The sequence below is a fragment of the Dipodomys spectabilis genome, unplaced genomic scaffold (assembly GCF_019054845.1).
Source record: "Dipodomys spectabilis isolate Male_0828 unplaced genomic scaffold, ASM1905484v1 ptg000140l, whole genome shotgun sequence".
Taxonomy (NCBI): domain Eukaryota; kingdom Metazoa; phylum Chordata; class Mammalia; order Rodentia; family Heteromyidae; genus Dipodomys; species Dipodomys spectabilis.
Window position 1 is genome coordinate 29695568 of NW_024870817.1, and position 22961 is coordinate 29718528.

General features: G+C 38.3%; 1 long non-coding RNA gene across 1 annotated transcript; it reads left to right on the forward strand.

The window, feature by feature from the left end:
* The first annotated feature begins 10558 nt into the window (after positions 1 to 10558).
* On the forward strand, positions 10559 to 22715 carry LOC122117346. Its single transcript, XR_006149118.1, has 3 exons — positions 10559 to 10644; positions 16394 to 16398; positions 22705 to 22715. It is a non-coding gene; the product is annotated as an uncharacterized LOC122117346 (long non-coding RNA).
* Positions 22716 to 22961: the final 246 nt, after the last annotated feature.

Here is a 22961-nt window from a genome sequence, read left to right on the forward strand (position 1 = left end):
AAATATAAAGCAGACAAAGGAGAAGATGGCTGTCTGAAATTGAGGAAGAAGGATCTGCCAAAGCCTTGATTTTGGACTCTCAGCATCCAGAACTAATAGAGGAAATCATTGTTCTTTTAGGTACATAATCTCTGTCATTTTGTTGTAATAACATGAGCTTATTAATGCAATCACTGTCATACACAAAGGAGGAAAATTGAGATCTAGAGAAGTTAAGTACCTTACTTGGTAAGATGAAGGCAGGACTCAAACCTATGCAATCCATCTCCAGGGTCTGTGTTTCTTACTACCAATGTCAAATGCCTGTAGTGAAGGCAACTGTTCTGACTGCTTCTTTCTCTGCCATCCTGAAGATCTAATTAAGACCTTCTTGAACCTCCAGTGCCACTATTAAAATATATACCTTAAAAAGAGTTGTTCCTGCTTTTGGAGTTTAGCTTTAAGAGAATTCTTTTTATTCTGTGAACTCTTGCAAATTCATTTTGTTATTTAAGTATTCTTTTTTTGTTTCTTTTTAAAACATATTTTTATTATCTTTAAGTAGTTGTACAAAGGAGTTGCCATTCCACAAAACAGTTTATGAGTAGAAAAATCTTCACCCATCCCTCCCAATCCATTCCTTCCCTCACTTTTCTTAATTTTGTAGGATATGCTTTGAATTTTGGCTGCATTCTTCCCTACTTCTTCTCTTCATTCATCTACACCTCTCCTGAAAATTCATTTTAAATCAATAAACTAAGAAATAACAATTAGAAAGGTGAGAACACACAGAAAAAAATTCACAATTGTATATTAGGCAAAGCATAGATCTCCCTTCAGCATAAAGTACATGTTCAACAACGTCAGATGGCAGCTAGACTTGTGCTTGAAAAGGAAACAAAGGGAAGTATATTTAATCAGATGAATCGAAACATGGCTATAAATGAATCTAAAACCTAAGTTTCCTCAAAGGAAGTTGATCCCTTGCTCTAGTTTACTTCGTGACGTGCTGAATTACTCTGTACCTTGCATGCCTCCTTATTTGATGTGACATTAATCTGGCAGGAGGATGTAGAAGGGAAGTCCACAAGCTTCGGTGTCAGTTGGGGGCACGAGGACCCTGGCTCTGCAATCATATCATTGTGGGACCTTGGAAACATTATTCTGTTCTCTTCACTTTAGTTTCTTTGACAGCAAAATGACATTTTAATGTGTTCCCCCCAATATACTATGTGTAAAATATTGCAATATGTGTGAAATGCTTAGAATGGAGGTATTAAAAATGCTATATTGTGCTACTTTCATTGGCCCTTGGGTCCCCAAAACACCCAGTGATGTTAGTCACATGGCCTCAATTACTACTGACTTGCCTATTAGTTATTATTTCACACTGTGGACTAGTCTGTCTATGTGCTGCTGCCATCAGCAAGCTAAGAGACAAAAAGATGGGATTGCTGGGATAAGTTAGAAGCTTTTAGTAACAACTAAAGCTGTTATTACAACTGCAAGTGTTAATGTGTTACCAACTGAGAAATCAATTTATTAGAGCAGGTGACTTGGGCATGAGTTGGAATCTAGGCTCTGTTACTTTTAAAATAAGTGAATTAACCTCTTTGTGCCTCAGTCTCCATGTCTGTAAGACGTAGACATTAATATGCCCTTCCTAGAACAGTGCTGAGAATTAAAAGAGTAAATATCTTTGAAGTCAGTCTCCTGGCCCCTGGAAATGGTTAAGAACAACATAAGTTTCAGTGTTAGTGAAGCCTACCTGCTCACAGCTCCTCCTTCCTACTCATCAGTCTCTTGGTCCCTAGTGGCGATTGTATTTACACAAATGCTGTTTATATTAGGAGTAGATATCTGAATTGTAAAGATTAGAAGCCTTTCCTTGGTATGGGAACCAAACACTTGAGCCAGTCATCTGTGGGTCACTGAGCTGAAAGGTGGGGTGGGCTCTGATTTGGGGTCATTATCCCAGCATTGATACATGAGTAGGGGAAGCTCTTCTGTTAAAAGGATCAGGAAAGTGACGGCAGCTATGGAAGAAAATCAGAGAAGAGAAATTGTATGGTCTTGGGTCTTGAGAAATGGTAAGAGTCTTGGGTAAGTGAATCTTCCAGTTCCTGAAAGCAGGCTGTGCTTAGCACTCTGCTTGTATTCCTGCCAGATTTTCTGATTATAATGATCACCCTCCTATTCCCAACACTCCATAGGCAAGCTGGAGAATCTCTTGTTCTGTTCAAAGGTGTGATTACAACATTGAACTTCAGTAGGAAATGGTTACATCAATGATGTGCAAATGTTTTGGTTCACATAGTTGCAGAATTTTGGTTGTGGGAGCAGAGGTGCTCTGGTCTGTCCATTTCTGTTCCTGATTTACTACTGTTTCCTACTGGAAAGCTACATCACAGCCATGACTTTGAAAGATACTGGACAAACAGGAGGTTGGCAATTCACCAAAGTAGAATCACCCTCCCCAGACCCTACATCAAGTCCCTGGAGAAAGTGAGTGGTGACTTATGGGAGAAGTGAGGAGAAGACTCTCAGAGCAAAATTACTGGTTCACATGCCAGGTAGGACTCTGAGAATCACAAGAAAAACACCTTGTGGTGAAGGTTCTAAGACCCAGCATCATTTCCAGATGAGAACCCACAGGCAACTCATTTACTTAACCCTTGTGCAATTGTACAACAGATTACTTCTTTCAGGACTGAATCAGAAGTGGGGTCTAATGTAGCCCAAGCAGATGCCTAAGTCACCTGCTCTAATAAACTGATTTCTCAGTTGGTAACACATTAGCATTTGCAGTTGTAATACCAGTTTCAGTTGTTACTGAAAAAGTGAAATGTCAAAAGTAAGCATTTCATGGAGGTCTTTGAACCTCTTCTGAGCCTTGGTAATGTGCTATCATTAAAATCTATGCTTAAGGATTAATTGACAATTTGTTAAGCACTTTGTCAATCCTGTTTGAATCATAGAATTAGAAATCACTGTATTGCAAAATAATTTGGCATTATAGACATTTACTGTCTTAATTTCTGGGAAGTATACCAAAATTATTCTAAGACTTATTAAATGATTATAAGATTTTTTTTTTTTTTTTTAGTCCGGTCGTGGGGCCTGAACTCTGGGCCTGGGCGCTGTCCCTCAGCTCTTCAGCTCAAGGCTAGCGCTCTACCACTTGAGCCACAGTGCCACTTCTGGCTTTTTTCTTTTTTGCTTATGTGGTGCTGAGGAATTGAACCCAGGGCCTCAAGCATGCAAGGCAAGTGCTCTACCACTGAGCCACCTTCCCAGCCCCTGATTATAAGATTTTTACCTGTTCTTTAGACACAGTACTTAACCTACTATATGCAAAAAGTTTTTAAAATTATATCTTTTCCAATACAATATTTTCACTAATGTTCCTTTCTTATTATATACTTTTAATTATTTTTTGTTCAGAACCTGAAGCTAATACTCATTTAATTTGACCATAAGCCTTAATTGATACAGTCTAAGCTAATTCTGAAATATAATAGTCAAATTAGAATTATTCTTTTCCAAAAAAAGACTATGACTCCAATTTTTGCTTGACATAAATTTGTTAATACATATTTTGAGAATTATGTTAAGATCTAAAGGGAAATACATTGTGAAGTACTTCTTGTAAGACAGGTCAAGACTGAAATAATGTCAACTAAATATAATTTGTTCACTTTTATAATGTACATACAGAATCATGAATGAATATGTTATAATTTGTAATAATACAAGATAATATGTAGGTAAGCTGTTTATTGTTAACTGGCATGACAATTTTTTGTAAACTTACATATATATGTGTATCAAACTTTCTAAAATTTGTTTTAAAGACAAAATAGGATAATGTATAAAAATAAAATATAACATTGTTAATTTCATTAGATATTCTTCTTTACATTTAATAAAAGGGGAAGGAATATACAATTAAAAGCTGGTATGTAATAAAGTTTTAAAAACTGAGAACAGAGCTAGGTGGCAGTGGCTTACTCCTGTAATGCTAGGTCCTCAGGAGGCTGAGATCTGAGTATGGAAGTTCAAAGCTGGTCTGGGCAGGAGAGTCTGTGAGATTCTTATCTCCAATTAATCAGCAAAAATGCCAGAGGTGGAGCTGTGGCTCCAGTGGTAGAGCGCTAGCTTTGAACCAAAAACCTCACAGACAGTGCCCAGGCCCTGAGTTCAAACCTGTGACCCAGCATACAAACACACAAAAATTGAAGATGGAAAACATTAAACTTGTTATTAGATGAAATAAGATATTTGATTGCAGTTGAGAGATAAATACAATGTAGTTTGATGACAATAGATTTTATGACGTTTTTTTTCTGGTGGCCTTTCTACTTTCTTTTTTTTTATTGTGAAAATACTGTACAGAGGAGTTACAATTACATGGGCAAGGTAATGAGTACGTTTCTTATCAAGCATTGTTGCCTCCTCCTTTGTTTCCCCTTCCCATCCCTTCCCATATCCCACCCCCCCCCCCCCCCACCATCTCCCCCCGGCCAAAGTTGTAAAGTTCGTTTTTTGACATAACGACTTGTACATCTCATTGTTGCAATGGGTCCACCTGTATCCCTATTTAAGTGATTTGGTTTTTCCCTTCCCCTCTACAAGTTATACCAACATCAAATACAGTGAAAGCAGGGGTTATACTGTGGGGGAGGGACATACAAAGCAACAAAGAAATCATCTTATAAATATGTTAGAAACAATCGTAAGAAAGAAAAAAACATTTGAATCTTTATCTTGGGGTTCATTTTGCCTAACATCAACTTATCTGACCATTTCTACTTTCTAGGCAAGTACTCTACCATTTGAGTTACACCTCTAGCAGATGTTAGACACATTAGATAGATATATATGTAATTAAAAACTTACAATTTTGTCCACAAAATTTATGCAATTCCAGAACATATTCTATTTACATTTGAAAGAGAACATGAAAGTCTGTTTTATTTTCACTGTTTGTGTTTTTCTTTTCAGTTAATGACACATTCCAGAGACAAGTTTTTGAGAATAGCTGAACCTTGGATCTTTTACTGAAATATTCAGGTAGAGTGCTGTTTTTGTAGCTCAGAGTTTCTCTTCTCTGATTTGCTTCTTTGGATTCTCCCTCAAAAGTGAAGAACTGGAATGATAAAACCATCTCATCTTCCTCACCTGTCCCACCTTGAATCTGATTTTAGGATATCCAGGCTTGAGCCAGGGCTGGGGGAGAGGGGAGTCCTAGAGCTGTTCAGTGCCCCAAGAATTGGTCACTGATCTTTGGTGTTCTAGAAAGTTCCACCGCTCCTGCAACTTACTAGACTCATCAAGATGAGTGAGAGGTTTTCTTTTATTTTAGATGGATAATAGAAAACACTTGGGAAAAATAGGCATATTCTCATTTTTGAGCCACACTAATTTTAGGAAGGAGTACAGGCAGAAATTGAAGATCTGAAAAAAAAATATTCTCTAAGAATGATTGGTGGCCATATAGCTTTTGAAAGTGAGTATACTTGTCTGAAATGATTGGCCTACATGTTTGTTTCTAAAAATTGGATTTTTCTCTTTTAGAGAGTCATGTTGTTGGAACTATGAAGGTCATACTAAAAGGAATTTTGCAAAAGAAAAAAAACCTCACAATTTTACTGGTCTCATAGAAAGAACTGTCTACATTCTCTTCTATTTACCTTTGGGTCATATACATTCTTCTGCACATTGGTGGTTTTAGTGAACACAGAGAGTTTGTGTTTACATTTTGTTCCTGTTATCTTTTGAGGACCATGCTAGGTAAACAGCATTCCAGGTCATCACCGAACACACACAAAGCACTTATCACCATATAAGAATCTGCCCAGGGCAACAATGAGATGTACAAGACGTTATGTCGAAAAACAAACTTTACAACTTTGGCGAGGGGAGGGAGGGTGTGGGGGTGGGGGAGGAGTGGTGGAAAGGGATGGTAAGGGGAAACAAAGAAGGAGGCAACAATGCTTGATAAGTAATGTACTCATTACCTGGCCCATGTAATTGTAATTCTTCTGTGCAGTATTTTCACAATAAAAAAATTAAAAGAATCTGCCTAAGTTTTGTATTGCTGCTGTAACAAATTTTCATAAAACTAATGATTTAAAACAACACATATTTATTATCTATGGTGTTGGAGGTTGGAAGTCCTACCGTCAAAGGGAACACAGGATGATGTTCTTTCCAGAGGTTCTGGGAGAATCAGCTTCCTGTGCTTTCTTAGCCTCTAGATATCCACCGCTGCTCTTGGCCCATAGTCCTTTTCTTCATTGTCAAAGCCAATAGCAAAACGTCTTCAAATCTCTCTGTGGCATGCACTTCTCTATTTGCATTTATAAGAACACTGTGATTACATTCATCTCCCCTAGACAACCTAGAATATTCTCTCCAACTCCAGGTCATCTGATTAGTAACTTTCATCCACTTGAGGCTTCAATTCTTTTCTGCCATGTAACTTAACACATTTACAGTTTCTTTGGATTAGGACTCTGATGTCCATAGACCATTATCTGCCTACTCCAGACCCTAAATTTGGAGTTAATAGCACTAAAATCCCCTTTTATTTCTGGAAAAAACAAGAGTACCATTTGGTGTTATTATCATTCTATGGTGTTTGCCTGCCAACAATGCACTGAGCCCTCCACTGAAGCATATTTAGGAGCAGTCTTTGCTCAATGTGCTTACAAATATGATTATTGTTAACATTTTCAATTATTTAACATTTATTGAGCACCAACCGTGCTCTAAGTACTTCTCAAAACATACAATTAGTCATGGTTTGTGCTGAAAGGGCTTACCATTTAAAATTAGACAAGCCTAAAATTAGACATACGTGAACCTTTATAAATAGCAATGTTATGTGAAAGAACTGAACAACCTAGACAAGTCAGGTATAGTATTTTATGTAGTCTTCAAATTCATCTTTAGTCCTTTGAGTGCTAGAACTGTAAACTTTTCAGAAAGCAGACTTTCTGAAATTTTACACAAACTATTAAAAATACCACACTAATGGCATTTATTTATTAAGTCGGTCACAGGGCTTGAACTCGGGGCCTGGGCACTGTTCCTCAGCTCTTCAGCTCAAGGCCAGTGCTCTACCACTTGAGCCACAGTGCCACTTCCAGTTTTCTGAGTGATTTATTGGAAATAAGAGTCTCATGAACTTCTCCTGCCTGGGCTGGCTTTGAACCACAATCCTCAGATCTCAGCCTCCTGAGAAGCTAGGATTACAGGCGTGAGCCATGAGCACTCAACTAATGGCATTTATAAGCAATGATTGTTCGTGTGTGTGTGTGTGTGTGTGTGTGTGTGTGTGTGTGTGTGTGTGTGTGCGTGTGTTCTGTAGTTAATGGGATTCAGCCAAGGGATGAAGATATCTTCTTAAATGGTGAATAGTATGAAATTCAATTGCTAACTGGAGGGAGAAATTTTCAAAGGCCAGTACTGTGAGTGACAAGCCAAGCTCTTACAATCACAGACTTTGTTACTATAACTCAGGCTGAAATAGGAAACCAACCATTGTACTGATGACTACTCTGATTAACTGAAGTAAATACAATGTGTACTTGTTCTAATTTGCACCATGTACTATTTATAGTCAAGAGAGTTTATAATTTACATTGTAAATTTATAAGCAGAGGTGAAGGCAATCCATATACTTCCCCTTTCATTATAAAATGGAAATAGGTTGATGATACCATTTGATATGCCAATATATTTCATTTGATGAGCCCTAGTGTCAACATCACCTTGTTCATTCAATGATGAACACCTTGAGAACCTGAATTGTTTAAAACCATAAAACTAATTAGTATCAGATTTAGAATGAAAATAAGTCCTCTATGACAGTTGGTGCATCTTTTTTCATTTTTCCCTAATATTCCCTGTCCACTTCTGACCTGACCCTCCCTCAATCTCTCCATCAAAACACACCTTTCCTTATTGCTCTTTAAGACAGATCCCATGTGCCTACTATTATTTGCTTTTTTCAGATACTCTTTCCAACTTGTCTGTGGGGTATGGAAGTTAACAAAAACATCTCAAGTCACAGTGGTCCCCAAAGACCAATGACACAATTCTCCTCATCCAGGATGCTAGATAAAACTCTGAGCTCACTGTTCACACTCCGGGCAGGATCGCTGGTACACATACCTAGACCTCACACCATAGTGCACAGGGCTGCCGTGTGCCAAAGCCTCCATTTAACGCGCCAACCATATATGCGTTCAGCCATGTGGGACCGGTTGCTACCTTCATTAAAATAACTGAGCCCTCATCCAGCCATCTTTCCGGAGTCAGCGTGACAGATGGAAAGGATGAAACATGGCTAATCATTTTCTAGGTATCAGGGATGTTGGTATGAGGAACCCCCGGAGATGGTTTTGCCCTTTCTGTCCTTGCTCTGCAGTGTGAGCTGCTGTCCTCAACTTCACAGGTTAATTTTCAGGGTACTTAATGCCATCCTATTTGCCCACCCCACCCCAGGCTGACTGTGTGTCTTCATTGCCCAGAATTCCAAACTAGCTCCAACTGATAAGCCCCTCTGTGCTTTTATTTATCAGATGTAAAATATAAGTTATTTTAGTACCTGTCTTATGGGATTACTGTGTGAGTTCCATGAGAACACACACAAAAAAAAAGCTTTAGAAAATATGTGCTTCATCCCTAGGAAGGTGTGTATGAGACAGGATGATTACTAAGACCTGGGCTTTGTCCTCCAGACAAAGATAATTTGTAAAGATAGGAGATAATTTTGGAAGACATAGGAAGAAGCTGTCAGAGTGAATGATAAATCACTGTGAAGGCAGGAAGACAGAGTCAGGTAGGGAAAGGAACAAACTGTGTACACAGCAAAGATAGTATCTTGCATGCATGTCCCCAGCAGTCAGGCGGTGACAGCTCCTGGTCCTCCGTAAGAGTTTGGTGACAGAAAGATTCCCAGTTGCATTGTGAGCCAAGGGGAACACATAGGTCTAATTCTATCAATTCTATCACGAAGGATAAAGGAATACCAGACTTTGCATCCTGTTACATTGCCTGAAAATTAGCCCTTAAAATAGGTGTATGGAAACGGTTGGCGCAGGAAGTCTTTGAGCATTTTTTTTTTGTTTTAGATACCCTAATCAGCATTAGCCAACAGTATTAACATTTGAGTCACAGATACAATCCCAAACTTTCTACTAGTCACCTTAAGAAAAGGACAAAGAATCAGATGAAATAAAACTAAATAGCACATGTTATTTAACCCCACACGTTAAACATGCTATAATTTCAGCATGTCTTCAATATAAACTAGTTGATGAGATTTTTTTTTACATTTTTATAATAAGTCTTTGAAATCCAGTGTGCAAATTTTATATGTATACACATCTCAATTCATACTCACCACACTTAAAGTGCTCTGAAACCATGTGTGAATGGTCATTACCATATCCACAGTACAATCTGAAATGTTTTTGTGAGATGGAGGATGGAAGAAAAAACACATACTTGAAAATATTTCATTTCAGGAAATAAGCCCTAATTGTTTTGCAAGAGGCTGTATGTCACATACAGTTCTCTGCTGGCAGAACCCACCATGATGGTTTTAGTAATCCCTTCCCCCAGATTCTTTTAAAGCAGGAAGGCAAACACAAATCCAGACTTGCTTGGCATGGTGATTAATTAAGACATATGAGTGAGCATGAAGGAAGATTTCCTCCTATAATCAGTCTTCCACTGGCCGTCATTAAGGACAAAGAACATTTTAATGGATGAAGCCTTCACCTTTAATAAGCCTTTCCTTTGTTATTTCTTATGGAACCATTCATTAGATGAACAAAACCCTGGTAGTAAGCCTATGACAGACTGGGGTCAGAACTCCAGGGAGAGCCTATATCACTATTAGCACCTTAAGACAAAATGTCTCTTGGCTACCTTATCCGGTCCAGCCCAGATGACTTTGACCCTATTTGCATTCAGAGATCCCAAGAGCTAGAAAGCTTCGGATGGGGTGATTGGTCCACATTGCCTCACCAAGTCAGCTTGAGCAAAGGGTATATCGAAACATTAGCTAAGACGGATAAGGATAGGAGGAGTGTATTTATTTTTGGCTTCTAAATAATATTCTTTTATTGTGGGCTACTTTAGGGATGTATTTTGTTTTTTTTTTTTTATTTTAAAACATTTTTGTTTTAGAAGAATTTTAGATTGACAGAGAAGTTGCGAAGATAGAACAGAGAATTCCCGTATACTTTCCATCCAATTTCTCCTCACATTTGTCAAAACTATAAAGTCAACATCAGTAACACTACTACTAATTTCCAGATTTTATACTGGCTTGCTTTTCAATTTGTAGCTTTTACTTTCATTACGAAGAATAAAAAAAAAATCAAGCCAGGTGCTGGTAGCTTACCCCTGTAATATAGCTACTCTGGAGGTTGAGATCTGAGGACTCCTGTTTGAAGCCCAAACTTCTTTTTATGAATGATCAAAGATGTCTTCATAAAAGTTTTTTAATGACTTCATTCTAGATATTCAGAATAAAAAATGGTGTACTCACTTGTGAGGCAACAGATTTTCCTTATACTGTTTTAAAATTTAAAGATTAATCTTCACAGAGAGTTTGCAATGTATCAGAAAATGGCCTTTTTTTGAGTGGGAAAGGAAAGTTTGGGTATGATGACATATTAAATTGTACTATATCAGCCACAAAGTTATTAGAAACCAGTCTTCTACTTATTACTTTCAAAAGGTCCACTTGGTACAATTGGAGAATTCTTTGTTGTTGTTGTTGGTCATGGGTCTTGAACTTGGGGCCTCGGCACTGTCCCTGAGCACTTTTGTTCAAGGCTAGCACTCTACCACTTTGAGCCACAGCATCACTTTCCAATTGGAGAATTCTTGACACATGAAAAGTTCTTGAGTATGTTAAATATGTCAAGCTTTTTAGGCTTTTCTCAAGTGATTTGTTTTTTTTTTTTTTCCCAAGTCATCGAAATGTATATAAATTATATAGATTGGATAACAGTCCTTGAGTCTCATCTCCAATTAACTACCCAAAATCCAGAAGCAGAGCTCTGGCTCAAGTGGTAGATCACTAGTTTGGAAAAAGTTCAGAGACAGTGCTCTGAGTTCATGCTCAGGCCATGCATACAAATAAAATATCAAAGTGACTCTTGATTATAATGATAAACAATTGATAGTCCTTATATGAAGAAAATCAGGAATATAAAAGGTAGCCAAAGACAAAATCATGCTATGAGCTCAGGGACTTACTTTTGCAGCATAGACTTGCATTATTCAGATTCAGATCAAAGAGGAACTCTTCTGTAAAGTCTGTCTTACACCAATAGCATTTACAATAAAGAACAAAACCCTATCAGCATGGTATGGTCTGCCACTTCACAGGCACTCAAATGCTAGCTGAAAGAGAGCAGGGCACGGGAGTACAATTATTACAACTCTGTTGCTAGCAGATGAAGTGCTAATAGATGTTCCTCAGTTCTTGGATACAATGTGTTAGAGTAGGAGACTGTTTCAGATGAAGCAAAAGAAGCAGGGCTAGAGGCATGGCTCACGTAGCAGAGAGCCAACTATAAGTGAAAAAGCCAAGTGAGAGGGCCAAACCCTGACCTAAAACCCACATATAGACCCAACAGACAGACAGACACAGACAGACACAGACACAGACACAAACACACAGACACAGACAGACACACACACACATACACACACACACACACACATAGAAGAGTATAGTAAAGAACAATTTACTGGCAAAGCAGAAGTATACCTCAAAGATGCAGGGTTCAGTTGGCTAAGGGACAGCTTGCGTGGAAACTGTTGGTCCTGGGAGTTTGTTCAATAGGATGAGGTTATTATGGGTATGGAAATGAAGCTCCCTCCTCATGGACTTTCTCCAAATGGGTTAGCTTCAGGCAGTGGCTGCCAGGGTGTGGAAAGTCATAGCCTGCACATTTAACCTGCCATTTCCATTTTAGAGCTGCCAGGGTAAGGTCTTCATTTCAGTTCTTAGGGCATCCAGGGGCATGCCCAACCTTGATACTAGGAGTGTGTTTCATAAGGAGGATATTGGGACATATTTCAAACATTGATCTAGGGTGGGGATCATCTGGGTGGGATTTTCCAATGGAATATTATACTATGGGGACATCTCCCATTTCTACTCATGTCTACTTAGCACCTTACGATAATACTTCCCTCCCCTCCGTATTCCTTGTTACTTTCCAACTTGGGTTACCTAATGTGCTTTCAGAAAGCACCTCTCATGGTTTTATGCAAGAAAAGTTTTCATTGGTTCCTTTTCCATTTGAATTGTTGGAAGGAAGATGTTCAGGGAAGAAACTATCTGAGCCAATGGATCTTAGTACAGTTAGACAAGAGTACATGAATTCAGGCATAGTTAGATTCTTTTTTTAAATTGGTTTTCATTCAGTATATTTTATTCCTTTTTTGCTTTTTATTTCTCCTATTAATAAGGTCTTTTTTATTGCGAAAATACCATACAGAGGGGTTACAATTACATGAACAAGGTAATGAGTACATTTCCTATCAAGCATTGTTGCCTCCTCCTTTGTTTCTCCTTACCATCCCTGCCCTCCCATCCCCCCTCCCTCTCCCTCCCGCCAAAGTTGTAAAGTTTGTTTTTCAACATAATGTCTTGTACATATCATTGTTGCAATGGGTCCACCTGTATCCCTATTTAAACAATTTGTTTTTCCCTTCCCCTCCCCAAATTCTACCAACATCTACCTACAGTGAAAACAAGGGTGGGAGAGGGGGCCAGCAGCTCACAGCTGTTTCAGGGCTACATCTCCATTGATCATGGGACTTCCTGCTAGACACTACTTCTTGAAGGTCACACAATCTTCCAGTTTGCACTACTGTGGAGAATCAAGCCTGTATTTGTTTTTTTGAAATACCATATTTCTTTTCTTTTAAATTTTATTGTAAAGGTGATGTACAGAGGGGTTACGGTGATACATCAGATAATAAGTACATTTCTTTTTGAACAGTGTCACCTCCTCCCGTATTCTCTCCTAGTTTTTCCCCTCCTGACTTCCCTGCCCCCAAAAATTGTACAGTTCATTTCCAACATATTGTCTAGTGGGTTTCACTGATGAAATGGTTCACCCTTTGTCCCAGTGTTTCTGTGCTTTCCCATCTTCTCCCCAAATCAGATAAACTTATATACAAGACAAAGAGTATAGAAATAATAAATAGTAACCAAAAGGAATAAACCAAAGAAAAAGAAAGAAAAGAAAAATGGGTTGGGAAGGTGGCTCAGTGGTAGAGTGCTTGCCTTGCATGCATGAGGCCTTGGGTTCAATTCCTCAGCACCACATAAACAGAAAAAGCCGGAAGTGGCGCTGTGGCTCAAGTAGTAGAGTACTAGCCTTGAGCTGCAGAGCTGAGGGATAGCACCCAGGCCCAGAGTTCAGGCCCCGCGACTGGACCCCCTCCCCGCCCCCCCGCAAAAAAGAAAAAAATATATAAGGAAAGAATCTCAAACAGTATTGTAAAACAAAACAAAAACAAAAAAAAAACCTCTTATTACAAAGGTCAAGGGGGAAGCCAATGCAACAGTGGTCTACACAGACAATATGTTGGAAATGATCTGTACAACTTGGGGAGGGGTGGTTGGAGGGAGGGAATGTAGGAGGAAAATGAGCAAAGAGGTAATAAATTTGACAAGAAATGTACTTACTACCTTACTTATGCAAATGTAACCCCTCTGTACATCACCTTCACAACAAAAAAAGGCTTAAAACAAAACAAAACAAAAACCTTTCACTTCCATTTCTTGGAGTTCATTTTGATAAGCACCATTTTATGTGATTTTATGCATGTAGCTATTGAGCTCTTGCAGTCCTCTCCTAAGAATACCCTCCTTTGTCTCACTGTGAATATTTACACTGCTGTTTAATTAATCATGACCAAGTGTAATTATTTGTCTTTTGCCGTCCATTGGGTTCACTTGGAGATTTATACGTACATTCTAGTTATTACAAAGGAGAGAAACCATGCAGCCTATGTTTCTTTGGGTCTGGCTTACTTCACTTAGTATAACTTTTCTTCCATGTCTTTCCATTTCCTTACACACTGGGCAATGTCATTCTTTCTGATGGAAGCATAGAACTCCATTGTGTATATATACCACATTTTCTGGACAAGCCTTTAATACATGATCCTTTGTGGGGATCTCCAAGATCAAACTGCAGTAATGAATAATTCCTAATCATTACCCCAAGAAGTTACACTCTGGAAAATAGTATAGAGTACACACAAATGATTGTAATGCCTGGTGCAATGAGGCCCTTAGTAGTAGTGGAAGTAAGCGTGCTAATGAAAATAAAGTTTAGGTTCAAAGAGATTGAGAACTGTCAATCTTCAGAAAATAAGCAAAACTAAATGGTCCTGAAGTTTGACCAGGAAGAATGGAGTCATTCCCAAGGGCAGGATGTGACAATAGGAAGGACTTTCCAGCCTGGGGGAACACAGTGAACTAGCACAGCAAGACTAAGTTTGGAAGGGTCTGGGGAAAATGACAAGATTTATTCAGGGTCACATAATGCTGGTCTTTGGAGGCCTCTGTCTGCTAATTTATATAGGATAACATGCACACAGATAAATCATGAGAAGAATGGGGCTAAGGATGGGGATAGAGTTGTTCAAGAACATCTTCCCAAAGTACAATAGGTCTTAGAGAAGTTTGGAACTATGGGAAAGAAAAAAGAAATTAAATGCGATTAAGTTAATAACTTCTATGCTGATAAACCTGAATTTTCTTGCTTGTTTTATAGGAGTCTATGTTATGATTAAATCATTATCATCTACCCAGTACATAAAATGTCAAGAAAGCCAGCAAAATAAGCAATTTAAGTAGCAGTTGCTTTTTCACTTAAAACTTTTTCTTTTTTTTCAGGTTGACCTGTGGGTTCTGAACAGGAGCTGGACAGTCAACTTCACATGGTTAAGAAGTGAAAAATCTGTGCTAGGTTCCATCATGTGCTACTCTGAGAGGTCAGGGGAGAAAATCTGAGCATCTCATGAGGGGGAAAAAGCATGCTTCCTCCTAGCAGAGAAGAGGCTTATGAGCATTGGTTCAGTATCTTCTATTTCAAGACCTGCCACAATAGTGAAATAATGCTTTCTTCTTTCATAAAAATCTTGGGAGAAGACTCCCTAAGCTACTCTGGTGGGTGGTTTCAGTATGCTCTCATTCACAGAGCTCTTTCAGCTTTACTCCTCCTTGCTAAATGTCTCCGTGGGAGCTATGCCCCGCTGTTCCCAGCTCCTGGCTTGCTGGGTATAAGGCTAGAGGCTCATCACTGCCATAATTGCTGCCTGTGCTGTGTTTGCACATCTGTGCTGACCTTCTGAATTGAGTTTCTGCCAGAGCCAGCCATCAGCAGACACTCCCCACTCCCCGCCCCTTTATTTTTAGTGTCACACCATTAAAGGAAATGAGATTATGGCACAAATCATCTTTCACGTGACTTTAGCATGGAAGGTTAGTGAGAGATTGCAGAGATAATTCCACAGCCCACCACGGCCCCTGACAATAATTACAATGTGACCACAGGGGATCACCTTCTAATAGGCTTTTGTTCACTCTATTCAGGCTCTGTTGTGTGCTTGAGTTTGGATAATTAAAGTTGTGTCTCAGAAGCCACATGTGGTAGCTCATAATTATGTAGTAGAGTCAAAGAGGACACTAAGGTGACTGATACCCAAGCTGGAACAAAAAACAGGGGCCTTGGTAGCAATGGAGAAAGGAACCCATCCCCTCATTTGCAGACAAGGCCTTGGGGTTCACTCCACAGCATCAACTGCTTTATTTATTTTAAAATGAAAATGACTAATTATAGCCCTTCCTGGTCCAATCCTTCCTACATCTTCTGCGGGAATTTTTCCTAACCCTGTCCTGTTGCTTCCAACAAAGGAATAGTAACTCCTTGAACTGAGCAAGGGAGAAAATATAAATGACTTATTCAAACACTATAATGGTTTAATTATTTAATCATTTGCATGTTGAGTGATTTGCATAAAAGCAGGAAAAGGTCCATGTTGGAATGTGGCCTGTATTCTCCCTGCTTCTCACTGGTGAAAAGATCCTGAACTGGCCTTATAAAGCTCTTGAGGTTTAGAGAAATGTGAACTTTGGAAAGCTTAGATTTGTTATTCCAAGGACACATATTTGAAAAGAAAACAAGCCCAAAGACCATATCCCATTGGGTTATATTTCTCAAGTCAGTTTATGACTGTCAAAGAAATAAAGCTGTTGATTTTCACTCATACATTGAGACCTTGCAAAGCCAGGAGCTGGCTTTTCAGGTAGGGACATTGGCCCCAGATTGTCTAAATACTCAGTGTATGGGAGATGGTGTTTTTAACACATCCTTAAAAATTGGAAACATTAGTGCGGGACATTTCCTATCTTAAGTCTTTAGAATGCTTAGAGGATTCTTGGAATATCTTCTAAAAGGCTTTGAGTTTCTGATCCTTAAAAATCAAATTCTACTTTATTCTCACATAAAATGTCTTGTCCAGGTAGAGAATAAAGCCCCTTCATTCTTTTCAACACTGATCTCTTTGGAAGCACAGCAAATGTATTCTTCCCTCAGTGGGGGAACAACAATTGATATTCAAAATGCTGCCCTTTGCAAAGGCTTTGCCTTCATGAAAATGAAACCTTTTTCGAACTGAGCACCATATGGTGTTTGTGAAAAGTGGACACAGCAGATGCTTCCTAATTAAAGCATTAAAGTTTGTCATGAGAAATGGCAGCCACAGATGACTTTGGCGGGGTGCTGTCTGGGAGGATGGTGGAGGGGGGTGGGAGGGGGGGAAGGATCTCAGACTGTGGATGAAGTGGTAGGCTGACTCCCAGCTTTTCCAAACACACACTCTGATTGGTCCTCAGGGAGAAGATAATGGTGAGAGGCAGTTAATTTGAAGATAATTGAGAGATCTCTTTCCTGACTTCACACAATAAAACAAGGTGTCGGGCCTCAGCTGGCACTTGTAATCTGGTAGGAAGAAAAAGGCTCCAATTGGTCCACAAAACCTGCTCCCACTTTTTCAAAGCTGAGGAGCTGCTCTCCAGTGCCCCACTCTGCCTACATTCCCAAGCCCAGACCTGCACTCAGGTTTAATTCTTTCAATACCTCAGCCCATATATAAGAGTTCCCAGAGAGAGAGAGAGAGAGAGAGAGAGAGGCTATTTGAACTCAAATGACCTATTCTGAGAAACAAGGACCAAACCTCTAAAAACACTATCTCACCCCAGCCACCCCTTCCCGATGGTGGGTTTTCTATAAGAAGGTGAATAGACTTTTGGAAGTGGTCTTAATGTTTTGTTGTTTTCTTTTTTTAAAAAATTATCTTATTTTTTGTTTAGTGTTATTGTAGAATTGATATACAGAGGGTTATAGTTACATCAATCAGGTAATGATTGATGAGTACAATTACTTTTGGACCGTCTGTCACTCTCGTCCAACATATACGGTTCATTTTCCACATAGTATCTAGTGAGTACCACTGTAGTGTTTGTTCACCCTTGTTCCACTTTTCATGTGAAATACAAGCAAACTAACAAGACAAAAGGAAATGCAAAAGGATATGCATAGGAGTGGTTAACAATAATCATATAAAATAATAGTCCATGAAATGAACTCCAAGAAAAGAAAACAAGAGACATTTTTTCGTTGCCATTGTTGCTGCTGTTTTCTTTATCAACATCTATTTTCAAACCCATGAAGTTCAGAGATCTTGTGGGACTTTCTCAGGTTAACACCATGCACACATTCACACACTTTGTGCAGACAAAGAGCTCTGAAGGATGAATGAATTCAGGAGTAGAAGATGCAAATATCAGAAAGGGACTCGTGTGTGTGTGTGTGTGTGTGTGTGTGTGTGTGTGTGTGTGTGTGTGTGTGTGTGTGTGTTGGGGCATCCTTCCCTCCTCTGCCCTGCCAACCTTCCCAGTTCATTTTTAGTCTCTTTTAGGGCAGCTTTCTCATAAATTCTCAGTAACTCCTAAGTCAAGCGGGTGGTAAAATAATCTTATTTCCGTTAAAACATATATGCATAAAGAATTACTGGAAATTAGAATTACCTAAGTGTGAAAAGGAATGTTAGTTTTTCCTAAGGACTGGGGAACTCTGTGATGAGAAGCTTGTGAATGCAACAATAATAATGAACCCCAAAAAGTGAAAGAGCTAGGCTCACCCACTCATTTCTCACCTGTAAAGCCCTGAGGAATCGATTTAAGGGAAAAGACTGCTGTAGTGTCAGGAAGGCTGTGTAGAATGAGGGGGTCAGACAGGAGATGGCTGAATACTACAATTAACTCAACACAGTTTGAGATCATTAAACCTAGCCAGGCAGCTAGGTTTGTTAATCTGACTTAAATGTGTTTCGAAGTGAAATATATTTTTGTTATTATTCTGGTAATTTGGGTCAAGTAAGTTTTACTCCCCACTGAGCAGTAGAATTGTGGTACCTGCTCTCAAAGACCACTGTCTTCATGTTTGCTCCTTGGAAATGACTTGAGCTGCAAGTTATTTTAGCTCCTAGGCTAAACTGCAAACATGTAATCTCAGAAAAATGAAAATCAACTACAGAAATATGTGCTAAAATAACCATCAGGTTCTGAAGTTTTATTCTGCTTCTCTCTCCATATGATGTCTACACACATATAAACACATATATATGCACACATATTTGTGTGTTTTATCTGTAAAAGTATGGATATATTTGTTCATGTATATTGTATAATTAGCTTATTTGTTATATATACTAGTGAATATATAGTCTATATGTGCATATGTACACATGTATTAAAGAGAACCAACTGTTTTTCTTGCCTGTTTGTTTTTAGTGAGATTTTGTTTATTTGTTTGTTTTTTGAGACAGGGTCTCAATGTGTAGCTCAGGATAGCTTTGAACTCATCTTCCTCCTGCCTTTGCATCCTGAATGGAGTTAAAGGTATGTATCATCATTCCCTGATTGAGAATCAACTCTTGAAAGGCCAGCTACTATGACTATGATGAGGGCCTTATAATGCTAGACATTGTCAGTCTTGTAGTGCTAAGTAATAAGCAGATAAATGAATTTGGAACTTCCTCCTCAAGTCTAAAAAGAGATACTCTCTCCCCCTAAGAGTCATGATTCCCCTCTTTCTTTGGTAAGATTGCAAATATTGGGCTTATACCACTTAAAAATAACTTTTAAAATTTGCATTAAATCAAATAGAAATGAAAGAAACTTGACTTGAAAATTAAGGGCCTAATAAATTAAAAATGATATCAATCATAACCTAGGGTACCTTTCATTCTCTTTTATGGTGACTTTCAAAATTATTTAGCAACTAATAAAATAGTTCAAAGTATTTTTTTTGGGGGGGGTCCAGTCGTGGGGCCTGAACTCTGGGCCTGGGCACTGTCCCTCAGCTCTTCAGCTCAAGGCTAGCGCTCTACCACTTGAGCCACAGCACCACTTCCGGCTTTTTTCTTTTTGCTTATGTGGTGCTGAGGAATCGAACCCAGGGCCTCAGGCATACAAGGCAAGCGCTCTACCACTGAGCCAACTTCCCAGCCCAGTTCAAAGCATTTTGAAACAGGAAAACATTACTTCCATCTTTCTTATATTGTTCAGAGACTATTTAAAAGCAGAAATAATGGCATCAAAACATGTAAATTGGATCCAAATTTCAGGGTTAAAAATATACATATAAGTTATTCCAACCTCCTCAGGCCTAACACAGACATTTTTAAGGCTCAGATGTTACTGGCTCCATTTGTAATTACTCATCTGAATTACCCATTTGTCCTCCTGGGGCTGTGAAGTAGCTTGGAAGTATCAGGCCTGTGCACATGTAAATGGTTTTTCTGGTAAACACTGGGCATTGCTACAGCTCTGAGGTCCTACTGGTGATTCCTGGAGGTTGCCTTTGGTGACTTGGAAAGTCACTTGTAGGAAACGAGGGAGAGTATCCTATTTCTCCCAACAAACAATGTTTGTTGGCCTCCAAACATGTTTCTGGTGCCCCTGAAGTGTAGGTACCACCTGATTCTGTTCATAGCACTTAAAGATAGGAAAAAGAGGGACTGGGCTGGGAATAGATTTGGGTGACCAATCTGATCTAGACTCAGGATCATTCAGGTCCTTCCTAACCAAGTGAATTTAACATATCTGGATTCTTTTTCTGAAAGAGATTATCCATCAGATCAAAGAAAGTTTCTCAAGTGACTTGTCTTCCAAGTTTCCTCAATAAACAAACCAAAATAATTTACAAAAACATGCATAATGGCTGTCCATCAGACTACTGGACATGTGTAGTCATGTTGGAAAGTTATTTATGACTACTTTCAAGGCATAAATTGATGACTTAATGTATACAAAAAAGTATGTACGTTCACACAAAAATATAGTCACTGGATTTCGCTAAGTACTATAATCCTCCTTGAATTAATTGATCATTTAAATTTTCTTCAAAAGTTTTAACCATATATCACATTGATCACGAGAAAAATATTAACTCTATTGGTTATATTTTCAATAAGAAAATTACAAATAAAACAAGTGTAAGTTTTACTTCCTACTATTAAAATAAAATGGTTTTTTTTTTCACTTACTTTTTAAGAGGATATTTTAAAGCTGTTTTTCTCATTATTAGAATTTACAGTTACCATGTAGAGATCAGTCTGTGTCCCATTCCAAAGTTACCCTGCATTGCATGCCACGGTAGCTTTTTCAGCTACCAATAATAAACATACTTAAAAATAGCAATAAATTTTTCTATAAATCAGCAATATCTATATAAAATACTGTGAAAAGTAATTCATGTACAAAAGCAGCAAAAGACATAAAATGACTAGAAAGCCTTAACAAGAAATACGTGAGATCCATGTAAATAAAACAACAAAACTTTATTAGGGAATATAAAATAAAAATCCAGTGTCCCAAGTCACGTATTAGATGTCTGAGTGGCAATATTACCAGTCATAAATATGTCAGAGATGCACAGATTGACATAGCTGTAAGATGAATATGATTAACAACCTAGTCAGGTTTTTTTGGAAGAAACTGGAGACAATTATTTTTTAAATGATCTGGAGATAAAAAGAGTAAAGAACAGCCAAGAAGATGTTGAAAATAAAGAATGTTTCTGGCTCTTGTCAAGATGGCAGATTGCCATGGCTATGGGTTACCTTTTCCAGGATCAACTAGAGAGACTGGAAGTGAGAAGAAAGTATGGGTTTCCAGAACTCCTTCCAAAAAAGTAAGAAACACTTGAAGCCTGAAACAAGTTGTGTGTGTGTGTGTGTGTGTGTGTGCGCGCGCGCGCGCGCGTGTGTGTGTGTTGTGGTAGAAGATGGGCTGGAAAAACAAAGTTTTGCTTTCCTATGTAGTTTCCTCATCATCTTTACCTGCCTCAGGTAAAGATAAGCTCTAGGCTCAGGTCCCTATGTCTTGTTATTACCAGGGCAAACTTTCTGAAGCCACAGCTAGCAAAAGGTTAACAAGCGAACAAATGCTGCTCTTCTGTCAAATCCTTAGATTCAGTGAATTTCCATATGGAATAAAAATGCCTCATAACAATGCTGCTCCTTTTAAAAGAATTTAAAAGGACAGAAATAAAGCAAATATTGAGCATATATACCTTAAATAGGCCAATCAAGAAATAAAAATGGTTAAATGCAAAAATAAAAAGCTAAGAGTTCAATTAAAAACATCAATAGAACATTCAAATAAAAAAGAAGAAGAAAAGATGAATATAGTAATGTGTAAAATAGTGCTTGTGGCTGTTCTCACTCACCTGAAAATAAGAGATTAGTCAAACCCCAAGTTATTTCTTTAAGATATTTCTAAGTACACAAGTAAACTAAATTGAGAATGAAAAGGAGAAAATTACTTCAGAAAACTTTTTAAAGAAAGAAATACTAATTAGATTTGAACAGAGAAATGAGCAAATTTTTAAAGATATAAAATAGCAGAGTTTATATAAGAATAGAAAACTCATATAGTCTGGTCAGTCAGTGTGACAGAATTAAATATTAAAGTAGTAGATACTGAAAGCTGTCAATCAAGCACTTCCCTTTTAATATACTTCATTCAGAGAGCTACGTGGTCAATATTTATCAGACTTCAAAACAAATCAGTTAATTCCTGATTGATATACATTGTTCCTGAAAGTATTTGAAAAGTATAAAGAGAACAAACATTTCCCAATCTAATTTGTTTCATTTTCCAAAATTTGTTTTGGTGATGCTGAGGTTTGAACTCTGAGGCTTTGCTAGCAGGTACCACACCTCAAGTTCTTTGTGCATAAAAAGTAATATCATAATCAAATGCTGTTAATATCAGGAATGCAAGGATGGTTGGCCTGAAAACTCATAGAATTACCATATGACACAGAAGTATTACCTGGACTTATTCTAGAGGCATATACATTTTTGTACTGGAGAATCATTGACTCTTCTTTCCTGGAGTGTACATGTATTGTTTTGAAGTAGAGGGAACAGAGAGCTGAGGTTTCTCCAACACATACCCAGAATTTCACTCAGTTCTCTTGAATTTATATCAAACTTCTTTTCCCTTCATATTCCTGCATTTGATGTTTTCTGAGTCCCGATTCTCTCTGATTTAATTTATCCAGAAACTGAACTTTGGGTTTCTTACTGAAGAGGAGAGGAAAGGCTGAGAGAATGGGAGATATGAAAGCAACAGTTCCATGTTAAGACTCCAATCCTAGTTTGGATCCTTTATCTAGTTGTCAGTGACATCTCTTGTCCCAGAGTCTTCAGCCTACTTGAACCTGTGAGGTAAAATAATCTTTCTTGGATTATCTACCTTCACAGACAATGGTGTCCAGCCTCCTCTGCTCAGAAAATTCACTATTTTTCTTCTCTCCTATCTTTCAAAAAACTGTTGCAGTCTTGTA